This window comes from Chiloscyllium plagiosum, chromosome 14, assembly GCF_004010195.1.
Source record: "Chiloscyllium plagiosum isolate BGI_BamShark_2017 chromosome 14, ASM401019v2, whole genome shotgun sequence".
Lineage (NCBI taxonomy): Eukaryota > Metazoa > Chordata > Chondrichthyes > Orectolobiformes > Hemiscylliidae > Chiloscyllium > Chiloscyllium plagiosum.
The window spans coordinates 37,292,163-37,311,168 of NC_057723.1; the positions used below are offsets into that span (position 1 = coordinate 37,292,163).

At 42.0% G+C, this 19,006-nt stretch overlaps 1 protein-coding gene across 1 annotated transcript in view; it reads right to left on the minus strand.

Moving 5' to 3' along the window:
• LOC122556640 (ras-GEF domain-containing family member 1C-like) overlaps window positions 1-4,376 on the minus strand; it is a 233,300-nt gene extending 228,924 nt beyond the window's left edge. Inside the window, exon 1 of the mRNA XM_043703592.1 lies at window positions 4,101-4,376. The gene's annotated coding sequence lies outside the window, so the exon portion shown is untranslated. The remainder of the gene's footprint in view (window positions 1-4,100) is intronic.
• Window positions 4,377-19,006: the final 14,630 nt, after the last annotated feature.

Here is a 19,006-nt window from a genome sequence, read left to right on the forward strand (position 1 = left end):
AAGTAGTTGACACAGTGGTTAGTGTTGGTGCAAGTGGAAAGTGGCGAGGTGTCTGACATGAGTGAGTGGGAAACACAGGGACCTCGCAGCGTGAGTATTTTGGGGCATGGGTGGCTGAGACTGATTGAGTGAAGATGCCGAATGCAATCGCAATTGACCATGAACCTTGGGGACTGGGGTGTGTGGTTTGTGCAGTGGCAGAGTCAGAGTGAGTGTGAGGGAATGGAGAGAAGATGGTGGACACTGCACTGACCGGTTTGGCACCTTTAGACAGAATGGCAGGATTTGTTGCTTTGGTGTCCCCTAGTGGTCCTGAGGAAAGTAGACAGCCCTCCTCTCTAACACCCTATCACCTAATATCTGAAAGCAAATCAGAGTGCAATCTCGGCTCTGTCGAACATCTCAAATTCTTCACACACCGCAACTGAGAAGGGCAGTTCTTGGCTTGATCATTTGGTGTACAGCGAGTGTTTCTACCAGTGGGGAGTGCCAAGATGGGAGCATACCTAATGAGGTGAACAGCAGGGAATTGCATGACAAAACTTGCTGAAACTCAGAGAGAGAAATTTCCATAAACTTCCTAAGATTAATACCTGGCCAAGTTTTGGAAAAATTCAATCCCTTGTTTTATTCTTTCCTAAGCAGATGATTGATCAATTCAGATCATGACAGCCTGCACTTTACAGAATTCACTTCATTAATACAAAAAGTCACTTCATTGTGGAGTTGTCATAGCAGTCAGTTAATTCCATTTTTGTGTGATTATAAACACTTCAATAAATACCACATTTCAATCTATTTCCACAACAGGATGAAATGAAACTGCTCTTTCCATGATAAGCTGAATTCTTATTATTCACTTGCAGTGTGATGGCTACTTATGTGAAAACATACTTCCCACTTGGAACAGGTATTGGCTACAGCAGATCTATACAGCAACATATTTATGTCATGCTTTATTTAACGTGAGTGCAATTCTTCTTTCTAACCAACACAAACGCTGGCTTGAAAACATTTCATAATTGTGGCCATGAATGAGTTGTCTCATTCTAGGTCTCCCTTAATTGGGTATTGAATGCCAATTTAAAATAATTATGGGCAGAATCTTAATGAATGATATGAACTATGGTGAGAAATCTCAGAGAATCATCAAGAGAAGTTAGGTGAGTTGTTCCTTAACGTTTGTTGAATTGAATTTTCAAACACAGTTCTTGGCTTCCATATGAGATGTCCATTAGGGAGCGGTGAGATGACAATTAACTGGGATTATTACTTGTTATTGCCCTCATTAATTGCACATCTCGCCACACCAAATGCAACTTCCTCTCCTATCATCCACCACAAAGAAACTAGATGCCAACAATTCCTGATATGAAAGTCAGAGCAAGAACCTGGTGACTTCAGCTCATCACTTGCTCCTCTGGATTACCATTTTGGAGACCTAGCACCATCATCTCAGGGCATGCCCTGTAGGCAGCAGCTATACACTATCCACATTCATGATCTTTGCATCTTGTGCCATCCTCTCCACACCAAAAGAACATAAGAGCAAGGAGCAGGACTAGGCAATTCAGCCCCTCAAGCCTGCACTGGCATTTAATAAGAGCCTGGCTATTCTCATCTCAGCCTCAACTCCACTTACCTGACCACGCTCCATAACCTATTATTAATTAAAAAGCCTCGATCATCATCATCACACATCTCCAATTCAGTTACAGGTCACTTCAGCACAGCCACGCTGCACCTCGGAATGTACCAGCAATGCTGCTGTCTGCTTGCTCTGTTAGCGTTCACTTGCTCGGAGCCTGCCTGGATGCTCACAGCATCCCTGCCTTGTCTTGCCTTTTTGCACCTCAGCCAGAGGTCACTGTACTTCTGGATTTCCTTATCACTTAGCCCAGACATAAAATCAGGAAGCTTGTAGTGGAAGTCTTCAATCAGTTCTAAGGAGACATCCATCAGCCAGGGGGTGTCCTTCTTGGCTCTTTCTTGTTTAATGTGGGTTGCTTTCTCCTGGAATGGGAAAGGCAGGTATTAAGAGAAATGAAGGCTGGTTAGACAATTGTTCATACTGTTGCAGGCAAGGGAAAGAAGACAAGATGTTCTGAGGGAGTGAGCACAGACAGTTAGTCATGCAAGGTCAGTTGAGTGAGTAAGAATGAGTGGTGTATCACATGTAAAAGTGACAGTGGTAGTGCACGAGCCTTGGTGGGTGGTGGATATGGTAGCAGAGATGGAGTGAATGTGAGGTAGCAAAGAGAAGATGGTGCTACTTACCGGGGGCAGTAGAGACGGTCATTATCCTTCTTTCTACACTGCTAGGCATTCCTCCAGACGCTGAGACCATGCTGACCCAGGTGACAACCTCAGCCTGTTATCATGGTCACCTCTGCTTTTCCTGAGGGCACAGAAAATCCCCCATCTGCACCACCACTCCAACGAGACATCCACATACCTATGGGGCATCAGTTTACCCTTGCACATGTCTGGGGCAAACGTCACAAATCATGCAGGGCAAGTCTGGAAGGACAGGGCCTGCTGAGGTGTCTAATTGCCTTTTAAGTATGGCACCATCGCCTGGAGTGCCAATCCATTCCAGGATATCTAGGCAGTGGAAAATTCCTCTGGCTATAGCAAATGGTAGAATTCTGTCAGCATGGAGTACCATGTGGGGGAGGGGTCTGGGGGTGAGGTGATTGGTTTTTAATGAAGTATGTTTGAGACAATAGCTTGAGATAATTCATGAGGATTCACAGAGAGAAACCCTCTATGAAATTTGACAAAATGAAACTTAGGCGAAAATGCCTAAGATTCAGCCGTTCCTGTTTCTCTTGCACTGTATTTCTCTCAGATATACCACATCACTATAGAGCAATTTGGAGAAATATTCAAATTGCAGTATTACCCCAGAACTGGGTTACAACGTGACTCCAGAGCTACCACATCCCTTGGCTCTCAGGTCCCCTGTGAAAACATTTTCATGTCTCAATTGTTTTTCAGAACATATAATATAGCTTTTTGTGCAGTTCTAAACCTGGTCTATATGTTGCAAGGGTCAGACCAGGTCATGCATGTGTCCAATTGTGTGTGATTTGTTTTAATTCAACAGTGTAACTGGAGCATTTTAAAGATGCTTGAGAACAGTCGAGGGGAAACTCAGCAATGTAAATTAAGTGGAGAGCCATAGCAAGCCTTATTCTGTGCTTAATAATTTGGAAGATTTCCCTGCAGAATAGAACCTATTCTTGCCTAGAAGCAGGTAAGCTCAAATTTGTCAAGCAGGATTCTAATCATAGTAAAATTTGAGTTTGATTAATACGAGATATTATATTGATAAACCCACTGCAAAGAAAAAAAGTTAGAATAAGGTATTTAATCCAATGAAGAGTAATAAATTTATCAAAATCAAAGAGCAAATTATTCAGCTTCCTTCTAACTGCAGCTCAGGATATAACAAATATTCAGCAATACAAATTTTCATGAAACACCAAACAACTTTGAAATCCAGTAATATGACATATGCATAAATAAACCTGAAGAAAAAGGATGGAACTTATGAATGTCTCATCTTCAGAACTAAACTTTGCAAAACGTGGCCCTAGTGGGCACATGAAACTAAATATTACTAAAGGGCAGTAAGTGGTAATTGATTGAACTGTCAAGAATCAGCAAATACATTACTAAGCAATTCCCAACAGATCTAATTCTGCAAAGCAAAATTGCCTTTACTACTAATAGTTGAAGTGTACTCTTTTAATATATCATAATGCATTCCACAAATATAAATTTAATGGAAATGTGAACAAGGAAAATATTTTGAAATTCATTCTAAAATAATATCGGTCAGGCAGAAACATAAAGAAACATTGATTAAAATAACAAAGGTTGTAAAATGCATTGCAATGTGCAACAACTGCATACATTTTTCAAATATGTAAACACATTCAGATAAGCCATATCTCATATTGCACTTGAAATCATATTTATCTTAGAATTATTTTGGCCTTTTATCATCCAAAACACTGTGTGAAAATTATATTTTATTTCACAGGCTGATGCAACATTCTCGATAACTATGTTTAGCTTATCAAACTACTAACCTCAAATGGTGGAGTGCAAGTCTTCATCAAAGGCATGGAGCTGATCTTGTCTCAGAAATGAACCTATTCATGTAAATGCAGTGTTCTTCTTCAAATGGAAACTGCTGCACTGCAGGCTCTAGTGCTCCACACAGAGGTCAAGTTACAATCTTCCAACTGCAATAATAACCTGAGAAATACTCCTTAAACTTCCTCGAAATGCCTTCACAAATATATTCAGTAACAGAGCATTATTGAACCATTTTCCCACATGCTACATATGTCACTGGATATCAAAACAAGGAAACCCACAAATACAATTATATGTCAACAGTTCAAGCCCCCGTTGATTGTCTGCGTTAACACAGTGATGTCAGGGGACAAAAATGGGAGAACCTGACAGAACAGTTACTTTGAAAATAGACTTAAGATCATATATTTTGAACTTTATTTGCATTTTTACATGATTAGTCTGAAACAAAATTTTACGTGAAGTATTGATTCGTTGCTGCAGTATTGAAATTACTTCATATTAGCAGTGATGTATAATGTGAAAGAGTCTGCGACTAATGCATACACCTTTTAAAAAACAGCCTAATTGAAAAGTAAACTGAGTTAGAAATAGAGAAATTGATTGTCCCAGTTGCTAAAGTAACTGTGATTGCTGCTAAGACTGGAAACTAGAAATCCAGGTTGAAACTACATAAAAGAAGACAGAATCATCAAAGCTCATTGTAGATGATGAGACTAATGGTGCAGTAGAGGTGGGCTGAAGAAAACAGAGACTAGACCAAAAGCTTAAATAAGAGAAAGATCTATTTGTTACAAATATTTGTGTTATTTGATGAAACATTGATGAATCCACATCATCCAAGCCATCATAAGCACAGTTGAGGAGATTCTGCAGATGTGTACCATTTCTAGTGATGACCAAGCTTGTGCAGCTCTGGTTGATTGCATGGTGCTGTCTGCTGAGAATCAAGTTAAATCAAAGAAGACAAAGATCAGAAAAGCCATTGTAAAGCAGACAGAATTTTGAAGGATTTTGTCACATAACTTACTGACGTTAAAGCAAATTAACTTTAAATTGGGCAACATTAAACAAGGTGCTGGATGGATTGCCAACCTATTTCATGAAAGTTATCTTACACTAGAAAGATAGGAGCAGGAGTAGGCCATCTAGCCCCTCAAGCTACCCCAGGCCTAAACTCCTCTTTCATGCCAGCTGCTCATGGCTCACCTCTTCCATATTTTAAAGATCTATCTACTTCCTCTTTAAATACTTTGATCTATCCTTCATAACTCTCTTCGACAGAGAATTCTAGACATTAACTATTTTGTGGGAGAAGAAATCCCTCTGCATCTTAGTTTTTAGTTAACTTCACATTATTCTCTAACTGTCTCCCAGTTAGAAATTTCCCCACTGGTGGAAACATTTTCTCAACATCTACCTTGTGAAGCCCCATCAGAATCTTGTATGTTTCAATAAGATCATTCCTCATTCTTCAAAATTCTAATGAATGAAGGCCTCACCTGTTTAGCTGTTCTTTCTAAGTCAACCTGGTGAATCTCTTTTGAACTTCTCCAATGCTAGTACATAATGTTTTTTAAAATACGAGGACCATAACTGTACACATTACTCCAAGTGCAACCTTACCAATACACTGAACAGTTGGAGCGAAATTTCCTCTTTTTTCTAAACTTCAAATCCTAAAGCAATAAAGGCAAAAATTCCATTTGTCTTTTAAATTATTTGCCTACATCATAACCTTTTGTGCTTAATGTACTAAAACACTCATGTCCCTTCGTGTTTGGCTTTTTTAGAATCTCTGTCCATTTAGATAAGAATCTGCCTTTTGACTCTTTCTACCACAGTGCATTACCTCACACTTAACTATATTTAAATTCCATCTGCTGAGCTTTATCCCACTCATTCAGCTTATCTATCTCTCCTTGCAGATTTCATATGTCCTCTCCACAACATTTCCTTCCACCTTTTTATGTATTGGCAATAAATTTGGATATATCAGATACTTAACCAGGAATAGGTCAACTGTGGAGAGATTAGACGCATAATTAAATTAATTCCCTCCCCGACCTCCAGTTCACAACTTAATTTCAAAATCCCATTCTGAAGGTAGCCCATTTCCTTAAGTGATATTCAGAAAGAACATTATAAACCGAGGTGAAAATTCATCTCACTACCATCCCAGAAACATAATAAGCTTTCGTCTCTGATCTGTCACTCCAAGTCTATCCAAATCAAGCTTATTTTCTTTATTTTAGATTTATACATTGCAATATCCAAACCTAAAACTTCTATAATGTTTCACTTGTGACAAAGTGAGGTTTCTGTGAAAGTTACTTGGTAAAGCAATGGCAGCCATAAAGAAATTCATCTTCATTGTTTCCTATAATTCCTCAGGATTCCAAAGAAAATTTATAAGTAACATACCTTCTTTCTGCAATAAATTTCCCTTTATTCCTGTTCAGGGATTTTAAACAAAAATATCCAGATAGATGAATAGAAACAACTTCCATTTATATGGTGCCTTTAATGTTCAAAGATAACCAAAAGCGGAGACAACAGAAAGAATAACAAAAGATTTTGTGTAAGGGATGGACACAAGAAAGTGGGTTTGGAACAGAATAGAGATTTTTTTTTGTGGTGAATTGACTGATAAATGTGCAGTCAAATTATGAGCAGATGGAAGGTGATGGTGACAAACAGCTCCCTTTGTAAGAATGATTAGTATAAGTTTGGAAAAGTCTTGTTGAGCTCTTCTTAAATCAGGAAATTCTACCACAAAACAGAAATTATTCAGCCTCTTCTGCCACAATTAAAAGTGATGTACCAGATCCTGACTGAAAAGTCAAATTCCCTTCAGCGGTCTAATTTTAATGCCAGTTAAGATTTATCTATGCTTGCATTTTGGCCACATTTCTGGACATCCCACAGCATGATATGTTTCAACAAATAATTTCAATGTTGATTCACATGGAAGCATTGAGTCCATCAATGCATATTCACAGTGAAAGTACAGTCACTTAAATTATCTTTCATTTCATGTTTCATATTTTTGAATGTTTACATCAGTCCTGTTCATAAATATTTCCACAACGTGGTTCAGAATACCTCCCTGAGGAAACAATTTCTAAACAAGCTACCATTTTGTGTACACTAAAATAAACCAGTTAACACAGTTCACACACCATGTTTATTATTTTGATCTGAAAAGAAAACAAAATGTACCTTAATTCAGTCTTTTTTCTGCTTTATTAAGTGTGAGGCAATATTCATCAGTTACAGCAATCGGTCATCACAATTATAAATTGTGACAGGCTAGCCCTGAAATGTAGACATTTCATTTTACTTACATTCTATAGAGATCATTACACAAACAAAATAAATACAATGACCTCAGTAATAATATGGTGTAGCTACAAATGCAAGTCTTCATTTTATCCAAGTAATTTTAACAATATAAGTTTTGATAACATGCAAATTACAAACAAGAGGTCTTATATAAATTAACATTTTTGGAATCACTTTTATTTAGCTGCTTGCAGTAAAATGACTATTTCTTTGTTTGGTCAAAAATGTGTCAAAGTGAGCACTTGGAAGTTGGGAAGTGTTATGGACCAGGCCTGACCCCCTCAAAACATTTCAAGAAAGTAGCCCAGACCCTAACTTGTTTTAAGCAGGTGTAAGTGTGGATATTCCAGGAGTGATGCAGCTGGTCAAACCACTTGGTTTTAAACAAAACAGAATTTATTGACAAGATTACTGAATGAAACACAAATAAAAGAGAACAGAATACCAAATAACTTAACATATCCAAAAGCTCAACAGACCAGCATCATAATAATGCCGTTCCCAATAATTGCAACAATTCCCACAAACACCTCTTAGCACAAAAGGTAAAATCAAGCACAGGGTTTACAGGAGAGAAATCAGAGAGACAGCTTCAGCATGGACTTGCTTCTTTGGGTCAGCAGCTTCACAACTGCCTGCCTGCCTTCAGTGAATAGCCAGACCACCAAAACCAAATTGAACTCGGGGAGGGCTGATCCGGGAGAACTGGCCACTCCTCTTTCATTGTATAAGTGTTTTTTTTAACTTAAAAGTGTTTTTTTCCTTGAGGCAATATCTGTTAGCTCTAATCAAATTGGCCCTAAAACCCTTCAAATGTAAACTTTTTGGAGTCTGTGTCTTTTATGACCTCTCTGAAAAAAAAGTCAAGGGCAGCATAAACTTGGTAAAGAAGCAGCATCATCACAGAAGCTACAACATTCTAAACAAAATCTAAATTTTGAGAATACATATTGAAACATAAGGACCATGAGGAACTGGAATATGGAACTCTTTAGACATTCTGCATTAAAAAGAATTTACTAAGATTCAAAGGGACAAATGATTTCTTTGACTGGTTCAATAGTAATTGAAGCTATGACACACTTGGTAATTACTGAAGTTAAATAAATTTGGAAAAGAGATAAATAAAACTTTTAAAAGAAATAAGAGTTGCCAAACAAACTTGGCTTGGAAGAGGTGATGTTTATATAATGAATTTTACTCAGCAACACTCTTCTGGAACAAACCAAAATGGAAATTGCAGGAGAAACACAGCAAGTCTGACAGTGTCTTTGGAGAGAAAACTAATGTTTCAAGTCCAGTGACATTTCTTACAAACATTTGGAAATTGTTCATGTTTTTCCACAAATCTGGATGTGTCAGTAGTAGAAGAAAGACCTCTAAAACGTGCAGCAGGCAAGTCTCTCTCTCTCCTGAAAAAGTAAGAGGCAACTTTATAATAAGACCAGCTGCACGGTCTGTTCCTCAATGAAGCATTCTGGGAACCAGAGAAGGTTACAGATATCAGTTTTTCTGACTACCATAGAAACCCTGTATGCTAAACTGGTGTTTTTATCTAAAGACCTAAGCTTAACTGGACTTCCAATTTCACTGAAAGTTGATCTGATGATTTTCCATCATCGTACAGCACTCAGCATAATGATCTTTTCAGTAAGAAATTTGGGGAACTGTGAGAAGTCATCCCATTTTATTCTTTGAATTCAGAACCTTGGCCCATGGGGTGTTTGTTTCCCCTTTTCTCCTGTTTAAAACACTTCACATCATCATCGTGGGCACATCATCATCGTGGAGATGAATTGTCTTGTTTGTAATGTGAATGTTTAGGATTAAAAAGATATAGTTCAATTTTGGAATACCGTTTAGTTGTTTTTCTACTTGTTTGAAGAATATGTTTTGTTGGCAATAAACAATTTTAAGTATATCATGGAAAACTGCTGAAAGTCTATTTTATTCCAGGATAACAGTAATAAAGGAAACCAATTTGGTCATTTTGGTGCCTGAAGTAAAATATTTCTATGAATAGTATATCTTGAAGAGTAGTAGGGCTCTGGTACAATCTTCGAGGAGAAAGTGAGGTTCAGCTCTGGTACAATCTAACAGTTACAGTCAACAGGAACCTTCCAACTGATGAAAATTGCATTTCAATATAAGGAAAAGATATAAATATACTTCCAGTTTAAATTTTCAATGATAGAAATGTAGTTTACCACAAGTTAAGTGGAACATAATATTTGAAAACATGTGCCAACAATATTACCTCAGATTCACTACGACTGAAACTCTGTGCCTTTGTCAAATCTATGCTAGAAACATTGTGGTCTACTCATTATTTAAGTTCAATTTGTCTAAAATTCCACAATCTGAAGAGAGGCCACACAGAATGGAGGCAACATAAATGGTGGGAATTCAAAAAGATGGCAGTGTGTAGAGCAGGAACACAGATGATGGCAATGTAAAGAGCAGGAACACAGAGTGGGGCAGTGCAAACAGAGGGAACACAGATGGGGGCAGTGTAAAGAGAGGGAACATAGGGTGTTGAAAGTATAAAGAGCAGGAAAACAGAGCAGGAATACAGAGCGGGAGCAGTGTAAAGCATGGGAAACGTGCAGCAGGCAAGTCTCTCTCTCTCCTGAAAAAGTAAGAGGCAACTTTATAATAAGACCAACTGCACGGTCTGTTCCTCAATGAAGCATTCTGGGAACCAGAGAAGGTTACAGATATCAGTTTTTCTGACTACCATAGAAACCCTGTATGCTAAACTGGTGTTTTTATCTAAAGACCTAAGCTTAACTGGACTTCCAATTTCACTGAAAGTTGATCTGATGATTTTCCATCATCGTACAGCACTCAGCATAATGATCTTTTCAGTAAGAAATTTGGGGAACTGTGAGAAGGAATACAGAGCGGGAGACAGTGTAATGAGCGGGAATACAGAGTGGGAGCAGTGCAAAGAGCGGGAATGCAGAGTGGGAGCAGTATAAAGAGCAGGAATACAGAGCAATGACAGTGTAAAGAGTGGGAATAAGCTGGGGGGCAGTGTATAGAGTGGGAATGCAGAGTGGGAGCAGTGTAAACAGCAGGAATACAGAGCGATGACATTACAAAGAGCGGGAATACAGAGCAGGAGCAGTGTAAAGAGCAGGAATAAACTGCGGGGCAGAGCGAGAGCAGTGTAAAGAGTGGGTAGACAGAGTGGGAGCAGTATAGAAAGTATGAACACAGTTTGGGGGCAGTCTAAGTAGCAGGACAGGGAATGCGGAGTGATGACAGTGTAAAGAGTGGGAATACAGAATGGGAGCAGTGTAAAGAGTGGGAATACAGTGTCAGCGTAGTGTACAGAGCAGGCACATAGAGACAGAACACAGAGTGGAGCACACTGTAAAGTGTGGGAATTCAGAATGGGAGCAATGTAAAGAGCGGGAATATAAAGTTCGAGCACTGTAAGATGCAGACTTACAGAGCAATGATCGTATAAAGAGTGGGAATACAGAGTGGGAACAATGTAAAGAGCAGAAGCACAGAGAGGGAACACAGAGTGAAGGTACCATAAAGAGTGGGAATACAGAGTGGGAGAAGAGTAAAAAGTGGGAATAGAGTGGGAGCAGTGTAAAGAGTGGGAATACAGAGTGGGAGCACTGTAAGGGGTGGGAATACAGAGTGGGACCAATGTAAAGTGCAGGAATACAGAATGGGGACAGTGTAAAGAGGTGGAACACAGAGTGGGAGCAGTGTAAAGAGCAGGAATACAGAGTGGGAGCAGTGTAAAGAGTGGGAACAGAAGCACAGAGAGGGAACACAGAGAGGGGGCACCATACTGGGTGGGAGAAGTGTAAAAAGCGGGAATACAGAGTGGGAGCAGTGTATACAGCGGGAATATAAAGCGGGAGCAGTGTAAAGTGCAGGAATACAGAGCAATGACCATGTAAAGAGCAGAAATGCAAAGTGGGATCAGTGTAATTAGTGGGAATACAGAGCAAGGACAGTGTAAAGAGGTGAAACATAGAGTGGAAGCAGTGTAAAGAGCAGGAATATAAAGTGGGAGCAATGTAAAGAGCAGTAAGACAGAGTGAGAGCAGTATAAAGTGTGGGAATACAGAGCAGAAGCACTGAAAAGAGCAGGAATACAGAGTGGGAGCACTGTAAGGAGTGGGAATACAGAGTGGGGACAGTGTAAAGAGCGGGAATACAGAGCGGGGACAGTGTAAAGAGGTGGAACACAGAGTGGGAGCAGTGTAAAGAGCAGGAATATTAAGTGGGAGCAGTGTAAAGAGCAGGAATACAGAGTGGGAGCAGTATAAAGAGGTGGAACACAGAGTGGGAGCAGTGTAAAGAGCAGGAATATTAAGTAGGAGCAGTGTAAAGAGCAGTAAGACAGAGTGAGAGCAGTGTAAAGTGTGGAAATACAGAGAGGGGGCACTGTAAAATGCAAAAATACAGAGCGATAATCGTGTAAAGGGAGGGAACACAGAGTGGGAGCAGTGTAAAGAGCGAGAACACAGTTTGGGGGCAGTGTAAGTAGCAGGACAGGGAATGCGGAGCAATGACAGTGTAATGAGCAGGAATACAGAGAGAGGACAGTGTAAAGTGTGGGAATACAGAGTGGGGACAGCGTAAAGAGCAGTAATACAGAGATGGAACCCGGAGTGAGGGCACCATAAAGAGTAGGAATACAGAGTGGGAGAAGAGTAAAATGTGGGAATACAGAGTAGGAGCAGTGTAAACAGCGGGAATATAAAGCAGAAGCAGTGTAAAGCACAGGAATACAGAGCGATGACCATGTAAAGTGGGGAATTACAGAGTGGAATAGTGTACAGAGCAGGAATACAGAGCGGAGCAGTGTAACAAGTGGGAATATATAGTGGAAGCAGTGTAAAAAGTGGGAATACAGAGTGGGAACAGTGTACAGAGCAGGAATACAGAACGGGAGCAGTTTAAAGAGCAGGAATATAGAGTGGGAACAGTGTACAGAGCGGGAATACAGAACGGGAGCAGTGTGCAGAGCAGGAATAGAAAGCAGGAGGAGTGTAAAGAGTAGGAACACAGAGCGGAAGCAATGTAACAAGTGGGAATATATAGTGGGAACAGTGTAAGGAGTGGGAATACAGATTGGCAGCAGTGTACAGAGCGGGAATACAGAGCAGGAGTGGTGTGAAAGAGCGGGAATACAGAGCGGAGCAATATAACAAGTGGGAATACAGAGTGGGAACAGTGTAAGGAGTGGGAATACAGATTGGCAGCAGTGTACAGAGCGGGAATGCAGAGTGGAGCAGTGTAAAGAGTGGGAATACAGAGCGAGGACAGTGTAAAGAGCGGGAATACAGAGAGAGGACAGTGTAAAGAGTGGGAATACAGAGTGGGAACAGCGTAAAGAGCAGTAATACAGAGATGGAACCCAGAGTGAGGGCACCATAAAGAGTAGGAATACAGAGTGGGAGAAGAGTAAAATGTGGGAATACAGAGTGGGAGCAGTGTAAACAGCGGGAATATAAAGCAGAAGCAGTATAAAGCACAGGAATACAGATGACCATGTAAAGTGGGGAAATACAGAGTGGGATCAGTGTACAGAGCAGGAATACAGAGCGGAGCAGTGTAACAAGTGGGAATATATAGTGGGAGCAGTGTAAAAAGTGGGAATACAGAGTGGGAGCAGTGTACAGAGCAGGAATACAGAACGGGAGCAGTGTAAAGAGCGGGAATACAGAATGGGAGCAGTGTACAGAGCGGGAATACAGAGCGGGAGCAGTGTACAGAGCAGGAATACAGAGCGGAGCAGTGTAACAAGTGGGAATATATAGTGGAAACAGTGTAATAAGTGGGAATACAGAGTGGGAGCAGTGTGCAGAGCAGGAATAGAAAGCAGGAGGAGCGTAAAGAATAGGAACGCAGAGCGGAAGCAATGTAACAAGTGGGAATACAGAGTGGGAACAGTGTAAGGAGTGGGAATACAGATTGGCAGCAGTGTACAGAGCGGAAATGCAGAGTGAGAGCAGTGTACAGAGCGGGAATACAGAGCGGGAGCGGTGTGAAAGAGCAGGAATACAGAGCGGAGCAATGTAACAAGTGGGCACATATAGTGGGAACAGTGTAAAGTATGGGAATACAGAGTGGCAGCAGTGTACAGAGCAGGAATAGAAAACAGGAGGAGTGTAAAGAGCAGGAATACAGAGCGGAAGCAGTGTAAAGAGTGGGAAAACAGATTGGGAGCAGTGTAAAAATGGGAATACAGAGCGGAAGCAGTGTAAAGAGTGGGAAAACAGATTGGGAGCAGTGTAAAAAGTGGGAATACAGATTGGGAGCAGTGTACAGAGCGGGAATACAGAGCTGGAGCAGTGTACAGAGCGGGAGCAGTATAAAGAGCAGGAATATAGAGTGGGAGCAGTGTAAAGAGCGGGAATACAGAGTGGGAGCAGTGTACAGAACAGGAATACAGAGAGGGAGCAGTGTACAGAATGTGAATACAGAGCGACAGCAGTGTAAAAAGAAGGAATAAAAAGCAGGAGCAGTGTAAAGAGCAGGAACACATAATGGGAGCAGTGTAAAGAGAAAGAATACAGAGCGGCGGCTGTGTAACAGTAGGAATACAGAGCGGGAGCAGTGTAAAGAGCGGGAATACAGAGTGGGAGCAGTGTAATGAGCGGGAATACAGAGCGGGAGCAGTGTAAAGAGCAGGAATACAGAGCGGCAGCAGTGTAAAGAGCAGGAATACAGAGCTGGGACAGTGTAAAGAGCGGGAATACAGAGCGGGAGCAGTGCACAGAGCAGGAATAAAAGGCAGGAGGAGTGTAAAGAGAAAGCATACAGAGCAGCGGCTATGTAACAAGTGGGAATGCAGAGTGGGAGTAGTGTAAAGAGCGAGGACACAGTTTGGGGGCAGTGTAAGTCGCAGGACAGTCAATACAAAGCAATGACAACGTAAAGAGCGGGAATACAGAGCGATGACAGTATAAAGAGTGGGAATACAAGCAGGGGACAGTGTAAAGAGGGGGAATACAGAGTGGGAGCAGCGTAAAGAGCAGGAATATAAAGCGGAAGCAGTGTTAAGAGTGGGAATACAGAGCGGGAGCAAAGTAAAGAGCAGAAATAGACAATAGATAATAGATAATAGGTGCAGGAGTAGGCCATTCGGCCCTTCGAGCCAGCACCACCATTCATTATGAACATGGCTGATCATCCGTAATCAATATCCTGTTCCTGCCTTATCCCCATAACCCTTAATTCCACTATCTTTAAGAACTCTAACCATCTCTTTCCTGAAAGTATCCAGAGACTTGGCCTCTATGCCTTCCGGGGCAGAGCATTCCATATATCCACCACTCTCTGGGTGAAGAAGTTTCTCCTCAACTCTGTTCTAAGTGGCCTACCCCTTATTTTTAAACTATGTCCTCTGGTTCTGGACTCACCCATCAGCGGAAACATGCTTCCTGCCTCCAGAGTGTCCAATCCTTTAATAATCTTATACGTATCAATCAGATCCCCTCTCAGCCTTCTAAACTCAAGTGTATACAAGCCCAGTGCTCTAATCTTCCAACATATGAAAGTCCCATCATTCTGGGAATTGACCTCGTGAACCTACGCTGCACTCTCAATAGCCAGAATGTCCTTCCTCAAATTTGAAGACCAAAACTGCACACAATACTCCAGGAGCGGTCTCACTAGGGCCATGTACTGCTGCAGAGGGACCTCTTTGCTTCTATACTCAATTCCTCTTGTTATGAAGGCCAGCATGCCATAATTTGCTAATATAACTTTTAATGCCTTCATCTATATCATTAATGTATATTGTAAACAGCTGCAGTCCCAGCACCAAACCTTGTGGTATCCCACTGGTCACTGCCTGCCATTCCGAAAGGGACCCGTTTATCACTACTCTTTGCTTCTTGTCAGCCAGACAATTTTCAATCCAAGTCCATATTTTACCCCCAACACCATGTGCACTAATTTTGCTCACTATTCTCCTATGTGAGACTTTATCAAAGGCTTTCTGAAAGTCCAGGTACACTACATCCACTGGCTCTCTCGTGTCCATCTTCGTAGTTACATCCTCAAAAAATTCCAGAAGATTATTTAACCACAATTTCCCCTTCGTGAATCCATGCTGACTCTGACCTATCCTGTTACTGCTATCCAAATGAGTTGTAATTTCATCTTTTATAATTGACTCCAGTATCTTTCCCACCACTGACATCAGGCTAACCATTCTACAATTCCCTGTTTTCTCTCTCCCTCCTTTCTTGAAAAGTGGGACAACATTAGCCACTCTCCAATCCACAGGACCTGATCCTGAATCGATATAACATTGGAAAATGATTACCAATGAGTCCATGATTTCTAGAGCCACCTCCTTAAGTACCCTGGGATGCAGACCATCAGGTCCCGGGGATCTATCAGCCTTCAGACCTAACAGTCTATCCAACACCATTTCCTGCCTAATATTTCAGTTCATCCATTACCCTAGGTCCTTCAGCCACTATTACATCTGGGAGATTACTTGTGTCTTCCCAGTGAAGACAGATCCAAAGTACCCATTCAACTCTTCTGCCATTTCCTTGTTCTCCATAATAAATTCATCTGTTTCTGTCTTCAAGGGCCCAATTTTAGCCTTAACCATTTTTTTTTCACAGACATAAAAAAGCTTTTACTATCCTCCTTTACAGTTTTGGCTAGTTTGCCTTCGTACCTCATTTTTTCTCCGCGTATTACCATTTTAGTTATCCTCTGTTGCTTTTAAAAAGTTTCCCAGTCCTCAGGTTTCCCACTCATCTTTGCTACGTTATACTTCTTCTCTTTTATCTTTATACAGTCCTTAACTTCCTTCGTCAGCCACAGCTGCCCCTGCCTCCCCTTAGGATCTTTCTTCTGCATTATATCCAGAAATACCTACCATTGTTGTTCCACTGCCATCCCTGCTAGGGTATTGAACCATTGAACCTTGGCCAGCTCCTCCCTCATAGCTCCATAGTTCCCTTTGTTCAACTGCAATAATGACACTTTCGATTCTCCCTTCTCCCTCTCAAATTGCATTTTAAAACTTATCATATTATGGTCACTACCCCTAATGGCTCCTTTACTTTGAGCTCCGGTTCATTGCACAACACCAGATCCAGAATTGCCTTCTCCCTGGTAGACTCCAATATAAGCTGCTCTAAGAATCCATCTCAGAGGCACTCCACAAACTCCCTTTCTTGGGGTCCAGTACCATCCTGATTCTCCCAGTCTACCTGCATGTTGAAATCCCCCAAAACAACTGCAGTAATACCTTTGCGACAGACCAATTTCAACTCCTTGTTCAACTTACACCCTACATCCAGACTACAGTTTGGGGGCCTGTAGATAACTCCCATTAGGGTCTTTCAACCCTCAGAATTTCTCAGCTCCATCTATACTCACACTACATCTCCTGATTCGATCTCCCCCACCGCAAGGGACTGAATATCATTCCTCACGAACAGGGCCACCCTGCCCAATCTGCATGTCAATCTGTCCTTTCAATAGCACGTATAGCCTTGAATACAGAGGGGAGCAGTGTAAGCAGCAGGAATACAGAGCAGGAACAGTGTAAAGAGCAGTAATCCAGAGTTGGAGCAGTGTACAGAGCGGGAATACAGAGTGGGTGCAGTACAAAGAGCAGGAGTACAGAGCACGGGAATTGGTACGACCAGGAATCTGTGGGGGGAGGCGAATTAAAGAGCGGGAATACAGAGTGGGAGCGGTCTACAGAACAGGAATACAGAGTGGGAGCGTATCACGATCGGGAATACAGAGCACGGGCATTATAAAGGGCAGGAATCCAGAGTGACAACAGTGTAAAGAACGGGAATACAGAGGGGGTACAATGTAAAGAGCAGGAATACAGAGTGGGAGCAGTAAAAAGCAGGAATACAGAGTGGGAGCAGAGTAAAGAGTGGGAATTCACAGCAGGAGCAGTGTATAGAGCAGGAATACAGAGCCAAATCAGTGTAAAGATCAGGAATCCAGAGTGGGAGCAGTATACAGAGCAGGAATCCAGAGTGGGAGCAGTGGACAGAGAAGGAACACAGGGCGGGAGCAGTATAACGAGCGAGAACATAAAGTGGGAGCAGTGTAAAGACCAGGAATCCAGAGGGGGCAGTGTAAAGTGCAGGAATACAAAGTGATGACAGTGTAAGCAGCAGGAATACAGAGCAGGAACAGTGTAAAGACCAGTAAACCAGAGTGGGAGCAGTGGACAGAGAGGGAACACAGAGCGGGAGCAGTGTAAAGAGCTGGAATTCAGAGCAGAAGCAGTGTAAAGAGCAGGAATACAGAGTGGGAGCAGAGTAAAGAGTGGGAATTCACAGCAGGAGCAGTGTATAGAGCAGGAATACAGAGCCAAATCAGTGTAAAGATCAGGAATCCAGAGTGGGAGCAGTATACAGAGCAGGAATCCAGAGTGGGAGCAGTGGACAGAGAGGGAACACAGAGCGGGAGCAGTGTAAAGAGCTGGAATTCAGAGCAGAAGCAGTGTAAAGAGCAGGAATACAGAGTGGGAGCAGAGTAAAGAGTGGGAATTCACAGCAGGAGCAGTGTATAGAGCAGGAATACAGAGCCAAATCAGTGTAAAGATCAGGAATCCAGAGTGGGAGCAGTATACAGAGCAGGAATCCAGAGTGGGAGCAGTGGACAGAGAGGGAACACAGAGCGGGAGCAGTGTAAAGAGCTGGAATTCAGAGCAGAAGCAGTGTAAAGAGCAGGAATACAGAGTGGGAGCAGAGTAAAGAGTGGGAATTCACAGCAGGAGCAGTGTATAGAGCAGGAATACAGAGCCAAATCAGTGTAAAGATCAGGAATCCAGAGTGGGAGCAGTATACAGAGCAGGAATCCAGAGTGGGAGCAGTGGACAGAGAAGGAACACAGGGCGGGAGCAGTATAACGAGCGAGAACATAAAGTAGGAGCAGTGTAAAGTGCGGGAATACAGAGTGGGAGCAGTATACAGAGAGGGAACACACAGCGGGAGCAGTGTAAAGAGCGGGAATTCAAAGCGGGAGCAGTGTAAAGAGTGGGAATTCAGAGCGGGAGCAGTGTAAAGAGTGGGAATTCAGAGCGGGAGCAGTGTAAAGAGTGGGAATTCAGAGCGGGAGCAGAGTACAGAACAGGAATACAGAGTGGGAGCAGTGTAAAGAGCGGGAATACAGAGTGGGAGTAGTGTAAAAAGCAGGAATACAGACTGCAAGCAGTATAACGAGCGGGAATACAGAGCATGGGCATTGTAAAGGGCAAGAATCCAGAGTGCAACACAGAGGGAGGTAGTGTTAAGAGCAGGAATACAGATCGGAGCAGTTTAAAGAGCATTAATACAGATGGGGAGCAGTGTAAAGAGGGGAAAACAGAGTGAGAACAGTGTGAAAAGCAGGAACACAGAGCTGGAGCAGTATGAAGAGCGGGAATACAGTGTGGGGGCAGTGTAAACCGCAGGAATACTGTGCGATGACAGTGTAACCAGACAGGAATACAGAGGAGGAACAGTGTAAACAGTGGGAATACAGCGTGGGAGCAGAGTTAAGAGTGGGAATTCAGAGCAGGAGCAGTGTAAAG